Consider the following 8163-nt stretch of genomic DNA (forward strand, 5'->3'; position numbering starts at 1 on the left):
AACTTCTGGAACACATTCCTAGGATCAAAAATCAACAAAACTTGAAACTAGTATAGAAAACTCGAGAGCTGTGCTCGAGAGTGCTTTCGGCTTTAATTTTTCATCTATATGCCCCAATTGCGATGTCAGTCCAACCAAGCTTCCCTTTTTACTTGGGCCTGGTTCCGACCGTACTTTGTATTCGATGTTACATACTTTCGGCAAATATTCGTCATTCAGTGTGTAATTTTTTTTTATCTTCTAGCAAATGTTTTTTCGACGAATAAGTACTTGCCATTTTGAACATTTGACAGCGAAGACCACTTCCTTCAAATCGATGATGGATACTTTGTTCCGTCAACAAAAAATGCATTCGTTAGAAGATTCAAGTGACTTGAAATAGATTGAATAATAAATACTCGACATTGAAATATGGAGTATGTCTCGACCCTCAATATCAAATGATAATGAATTCTCGCACCGTAAGGCATATGATAACAAAATAGAGAGGTTGCGATGTTGCAAACGCAGCACGTGGAACGTACGTTTTCACGTACGTTTTTACGTACGTTAATACGGTGTTAAATATTGCTAGTCTCGGTTCCAAACTGGATTGTGCTCATTCGTTACGAAAGAGAACAATTTCAGCTGAAATGAAGACTGTAATATTTGATCTAATCTAATCTAGGTCGATAGAGGTCATAGTGATTGAAAAAATAACAGTAAGCTGAGTCTCTGCCTATTCAAACAGGCCGCTTTTGATTTTGACTAAAATTTTGACCTACATGCTGATTAAACTTAATTGGTTTTTTTTGTGCTCCCCAAATATTATAATTGCCCCAAAACATATATTTTGGTAGATTAAAGATCACTACCTCTATACATCATGACTTTACTTTCAAAATGAGACTTTTTCGTCCTGAAAATTGGGCGCGTTGTATGGACTTAGACATGAGGTAAAATCAGCATATTTCAACGTAGCATCTGCGTTTTATTCTACGTTGGAATCCAAATGGGAAATCGCAATGTCATTTTTTGTACGCAAAATATCACACACATTTCAATGGGCAATCTCTGCGTATGAATATTGCGTCTAAATTTTGTCCATTTTTAACACATAGCTGGACCTTTAATATAATGATTTGTTACAAACAAAAAGGATCATAATAATAATTAGACTTTCCTTCGTATGTTCATTATTTTTGACTGTCTTTAACATATTGTGAAATGAACAAATTTTGTGCATTTTCAACGATGTATCTACGTCGATTTCGCACGTGGAATATCTTCAAAATAGCTAAATACGTGACCTCGCTTCGATACAGGAGAGTGGTTTTGAATAGATCAACGTACGTCCGATGTCTACGTTTGGAAATCGCAATGTCTCTAATAATTGCAAGAGACTCTGGGTAACTTCAGTTTTTTCGCTATTTTGTAGGAATTAGGATATTTTAAAAATACACAGTAAAATCACAACACACCAAATGATGTTTAACAACATTATTCTTATTGAATCTTAAACTTGAACCAACCTGAATATATTTCGCTCCTCTCACTGTCTCCTCAAGACTGGTGCTCCCTTTAATAAGGGTCATTTGTTCATCAGGAGATAGAGACCCTTTTAGCAAACCTTTAGATTGAAGGTCCTTGAGCTGTTCTTTAATGAATTCCAGTCCTTCGGTTATCTGTTATGGTATAAGAGAAATATTATTTTGTTTTATACGGTAATATACCGGTACTAAAATTGCAAATAAGAGAGGCTATCCACCAATCAATGGTATAATGCAATTGTCAAAATGGAATAAATGAAAGGCTTTGATAATATCTCCGTATTTAGTCTATGGTTTCATTCCATTTCATTTTCCTTGTGCTGAAAAAGAGATGAATTCGGGATGGAGATCTTCCATCTAGAATCCAGATATAGGCCTAACACACGACCCCCTTTTAGCACCACAAGATCTCTCTGATTTAATTTTCAGCCCAATGATTATTTTTCTCAACTCCCGTAGGTCTAGCCCTAACTACTTAGACCGTTCGTACTCTTCTTATGTGAATATATCTGATATCAATCCCACTGGACTTTGGTTAAAGTAAACAGTGCAAGTTTGGATTGAAATTGTAATCTATAAGATTTGATTTTAAATCTTTATTTAGATAAAAAAATTAGATTGAAGTTTTGAGGTACACTAGCTCTTTTGAAATAAGAGTGGACCACATGATAAGATGAGGATACAGCAAGAATGTTACTAAATAAACTCAACCCAGAAAATATCGAAACGATTATAGATGGTCAGATATATCGGGAACTGAAACATATAGCAAAAACTTATTTAATGTCTATAAAGTGCAGCTTTCTCCTGCGCGTTTTGATACCTCTTTTGTTGCTCTACGATATCGTTGCCCCCGGGGTTTGCCCCGACCATTACCTAGACTAGTAATGGAGGTGGCTCGGAGACCATTATCAACACAATAGCTCAAGATAACGGTCTCGGGCAGCGAGCTAAACAAAAGGAATACTAGGACATTCTAGAAACACTATGGAAAGGATCACAACATACATGTAGAATCTGAGTTAGTCTCAGGTAGACTTACGGCCGGAACAAATGCATTTACAGCTCTATTTATATGCAAATCAAATGTTACATGGCAAGAGAAAATTATAGAGGGCTACTGCAGTCCGTATAACAGTAATATTTTATATAAGATCACTAGTGCTCAATTAATAAACATAGTTTAATTTATGCAATTAAAATTTAATTAGCATAACGAAGTAATATTCATAAATAAAAAGTAACTGTTCCGTTGAATGTATACTCAGTACATGTAAACTTGCCATTAGGTTTTTAGAAGGGAATCGGTCTTTATCCTTACCCAACCCAAAAACGCTCAACGGTCCATGCAAATTAGATACTAGGCAAGAACCCCCGGGATACTACCCGACCAGGGGAGCTTCGCAACTACTCTGCGGTACTCATTACAACTAGGCTGGGGGTGCAAAGCCTTACTGTGACCTACCCATAATGGGGAGTACCAATGAACACTACGTTAATAAGTTTTTCAAATATCTACTTAATCACATTTGTCCAAGATATAAATTTCATGGTATTGAAACAGATCGTAGTCTAAACGTTGTTAGTGTTTTTAATTCAAGAAACTAGATTTTGGCATTAAATTTCTTTTTAAACTATTATATCTTCATATTTTGATGAAAACAATTTAATTTTGCTCGCCGTATATGTAAGATAAACGGTTCGAAACAGACCATTACCAGAAATAATGGGCGTGTTATTCATGACTGGCTCAATGTTAGTTGGTTTGAGGTTTCGACCCCTATCGGGGTCTCAACCTATCGGGGTCTCAACCTCAAATCAACTAACATCTCACCAGTCATGAACAACACGCCCATTATTTCTGATAATGGTCTGTTTCTCACCCTTTATCTAATACTTAATGTCTCGCCATTTCCTGAGCAGGATGCGTCGAAGGCCTTCTAAGGAGGTGTCATGCTTGATTGCCTTGTTAGCTTTCCTCTTAAGAGTGTCCCACAAGTGTTCTAGTGGATTAAGGTCAGGCCTCTTTGCAGGCCAGTCGAGAGTATCCACCCCTCTCATTTGAATTTGGCGGACAAAGTCAATGGTCATTTATTGGTCACAGTACAACACATTTGGCTTGAATAGGAGCTAAGTGCAACTTTCAAAATCCGACTTGAAGCCACTCAAGCGCCCATAACTCGACCAAATGATAGAGCAACAAAAGAGGTATCAAAATGCGCAGGAGAAAACTGCGATTTATATACATTAAATCAGTTTTTGCTATATATTTTTCAGTTCCCGATATATCTGACCATCTACATGTATAATCGTTTCGATACTTTCTGGGTTGAGTTTACATTTTAAAAACAATATACCGCTTGTTTTCTGATTTACCTGAGTCTGTTTGACGTCATAAATGACGACATTGTATCCAGCACTCGCAAATATCATGGCCCAACTACGTCCAATAAGACCACTAAAACAAAAACGTTGATAATTGTCAATTTTATCCAAAGTTGAAAGGTGGATACCGATCTTCTTTCTCGTGGTCGAAATGATATTGGAAGTAGAGCTTTTTCACCTGTTGATCTTGAACTTCAGTTTCATTCCTACTGGGGAGGGGTATGTTTATTCGTTTGGGGTGGTCGGTGGCGGAGGCCCGGGGGGACTGGGGAGCACTTCAATATGAAATGGATATACATGTAGGTGAAGGGCTGGCACTGTCGCAATAATGGGCATTCAGTGAGAGCAAAATATCAAAACTATGGGGTCATTGGGTGAGAGACGGACGATTTGGATCTAAATTAGGGAGGCGTTGGGTGCGAATATGACCTTTTTTAAATGGGGCCTTTGGGTGAGAGCCAAAAGAAGCCTCAAATGGCTTGTTATTTTCAAAGAAGTAACAAAATCAGTGATAGATGACTCGTTGCTGTTCAAATGGAAATATAAGGGTCTTTGGGTGACAGATCGAAAGGAAAAATATGGGGTCTTTGGGTGACAGAGTATGTGCTCATGGGAAAATATGGGATCTTTGGGTGACAGCGATGCTGAAAAAGGGGTCTTAACATCCCTACATACGCGTCACCTCCAAAGTTGGAGTCCCCCACCCCGGGGGCGGAGGCAAGCTTGGGTCCGTGCGGGGTGACGTGTGGGTGCATGCGGTTGTCTTGTATGATGGGGGTGAGTGGTTGGGTGTTATTGAAGATGACAAATAGCATATAACCTATACCACACTCCTGACCACGGTAATAAATAGATTAAAAACTTCGGTCGAAGTTTTGCCACAAGTTTTAAAAAATAACGGTTAGTTCATGAAAAAGAAGAAGTGAAATTTAGCAAAACGCGACGAGGTTTATTTGCCCGTAAGAGAGCTCTATTGTTCCGCTATTGTATCCGCTATTGTATCCACTATTGTATTCTATTCATAAAAGCTACTGCAAGAATCGCGGCAATCCCTGATATTGCTGATGTCTACCGCCGGCGTTTCGCATTTATTAACAATAAAAATTATCCCATACTCTTACATTTATAGTCTTATTCTCACCTTTTATATAATATTAAGAAATTGCAATTATGAAAACTACAAACTTTGAAAGTGAAAATATATTTACCATCGAAAATATATCATACTTAAATTCTATAGAGTCTATAATATATCCAACCCAGAAGTGCCCATTTATTTAAATTGTTGTAATAGCGCCCAAATATCCCCACAAATATCTTATACACGATTTTATTGATTCATTTTGGGCTAAATCAAAAGTCAGAAGTAGTTAAAAGGGCAACATCCTCACCATTACTTGCTGCTTTACAAATTATCCTCGCTTGACCAAACACGCATAGTACGTTGATCGAAAAACCTAGCGTGGTTGTCTTAACAATGCAAAAGAGATGTACAGCTTACCCACTAACACTAGCTCATTTACAAAAACCTATTGAACAGTTACGTAGTCCATCGATAGTGCGGACACTCTTCACTCGCAAACCACCAAAATTCGTGCTATTTTGGCGTTGGAAAAGAAATATCGTGAATAGTGTGCCCTCTCTACTATCTGCCTACATGTTTACGTTCTAGAAATGCCAACTAAAATCATCCAACAACTTCATTTTAAGAATTATTTCAGTATAGAAATCAATAGGAACAGAAAGAGTATGGTCTACACATTCCAGGAAAATGTTTTATTTGTTTCTTCCGCCATTCTATATTTCCCTAAAATTATCACATTTTTCTCCAAAATCCTATGTAAATGATTCTCCACGCTACGCAGAAATTATGTGCGATAAATCATACAAATTTGCCACAATTTTACATCACTTTAGACAGTATTGCAATATCTTGATGATTTTTAGGCATTTTCAACGGCAACTTGAGTATATTCAGAAATAAAATATCGCGCCAAGGGGATGACACTCTTATTCACGCATTCATTTACAACGCAAACTTGTATCGAATCCCGGTGGTTTGCGACCAATGAAATGTCCGCACCCCTGGATTTATTCATCCCTGGTATGAATTATTTATTTGGTTTGTCAAGGCAATAACCACGATCCGTTTTGTAATAATATAAAAGCACTTGCAATAGAATCCCGCTGAGTTCAATGAACTGCGCCCTGAAACCGATGGAGAGGTGCCCCATAAAGAAGCTATTCCATTGACCTCTATTAACAGGTCAGTGAGCTCTCCATACACAAATGAACAAGTACAATAGGACAAGGCCAGCACCTATTACCTGCTTTGTAACATGTTATTTTGAAGTCGTGAAGATTAGTAATCGTCTGTGCATATGAACTGCGCATTTATGATGCAAAATATTAGTTCTATATAATATAAAATTACAAATACTGGTATTATGATACACGGTATAGGTGATATATAAAACGACTAATAAAATCATGTCATCATGGCGTCATGTCAAAGGTTCATTATATCCCGTATGTTTGTTTAAATTCATATATATATTTGAAAAAAAATTCTACACCCATTTAATATGTACTCAGGTGGAACCTTGCCTTTTTAATTTTCATTTCTTTTTATGTAACAAATTCAGGTTTTTCCATTACGCGGGGCCGCCGGGCAATACAAATTTAATGCTAACATTGAATGAACGCAGAATCAAGAATGGGCGTTTCTAGTACATACAGCGTCTGACTCTACCTGAGGACCTAGCCTAAGTCCCATGGGCTCCAAGAGTGGCTCTCCATACACACATGAACAAATACAATGACGGGTCGCCATTGCACTCCATACACAAATGATCAAATACAATGGAGAGTCCGACTGCCATGCAAATGAGCCAAGTGCCCTCTCAAGGGTCTGCTCTGTGATATCACACTGATCAGACTGATCTTTATGTTATTACAGCGAGGCTCACATACAATGTGAAACACAAAGTGAACGACGTTATAACTTGGAGGGCTAACAAACCAACACCGCCAAATTCGACTGACGTGTGAACAACGTGGGATGCTATGAGGAAATTGAATACTCGTTGTCTGATCATGCATGTGTGTTTATGGTTCGGATAGCGGTTACTTAGCAACTCTCGTTCCGCCTTGGGTTTATTGAATACACTCTATATAAAGTCATCAATATGTCGTTTCCAGTCCTTGGCTGAACTATTGGGTTCAGCTATTAATTTTAAATAATTCTGTTAACCCCATAGCATTAAAAACTAGTATTTTGATAAATAAAATAGCTGGATGCGGTATGCAGCTGATTGGGGTGTTTACGGGTCGTTAAAACCACTAACCGCGAAATATGGATATCCAACTAGTTTGCCCCGCAGGGTCTACAAAGAACCGCTAACCGCGAAATATGGATATCCAACTAGTTTGCCCTCGGAGCTTCAAAAACCACTCACCCCGAAATATGGATATCCAACTAGTTTGCCCCGCAGGGCTACAAAGCACTTTTAACTGCGAAATATGAATATCCAACTAGTTCACCTCGCATGGCTACAAAGAACCACTTAGCGCGCAATATTTTTTTACCTCAAAAAAGAATTAATATCTACCAAAAACGTTTCAAAACGTAAAAAGCGGCCATAGTTTAAAAATCTTTCCTGTGTGGCTTTTCACCCTTTTTAAACTTGGTCCCATTTATGAAAGTTTCTAAAGACCCATACGAAGTCATCTATAGGCTACTTGTTGGTTTTCTTAGTTGTCAGTGTTTATTTTGTAGAGCAAATGAATTAATGTTCGTGCGTAATTGAAGTTTTTTCCGTATAGACGTTATAATGTATTTTGTAGCAAATACTCACTTTGTTTAATTCTTCATCGTCATGTGCGATTCTGCGCCTTATGTACAGATGTAGGTCTATATGTAGCAGGTCGACACACAGTCAATTTGCTAAGTATATATAATACTCTACTACTCTTTATGATCACGCAATATAATAAAACATAAACCTTGAAATGTTTTTGATAATGGTTGCATGTAAAAATTAGGACTCATTCTTCATGTTATTACTACTTTACTAAATGGGACCAAGTTTAAAAAAGGGTGAAAAGCCACACAGGAAAGATTTTTTAAACTTTGGCCGCTTTTTACGTTTTGAAACGTTTTTTGGTAGATAAATCATTTGCATGCAAGTGCTGTATAACTGGTGTGCACGTTATCGTAGTCCATGGTAGTTTTACCAGTGTCCGAGGT

Source organism: Amphiura filiformis, chromosome 16 (assembly GCF_039555335.1).
Source record: "Amphiura filiformis chromosome 16, Afil_fr2py, whole genome shotgun sequence".
Classification (NCBI taxonomy): domain Eukaryota; kingdom Metazoa; phylum Echinodermata; class Ophiuroidea; order Amphilepidida; family Amphiuridae; genus Amphiura; species Amphiura filiformis.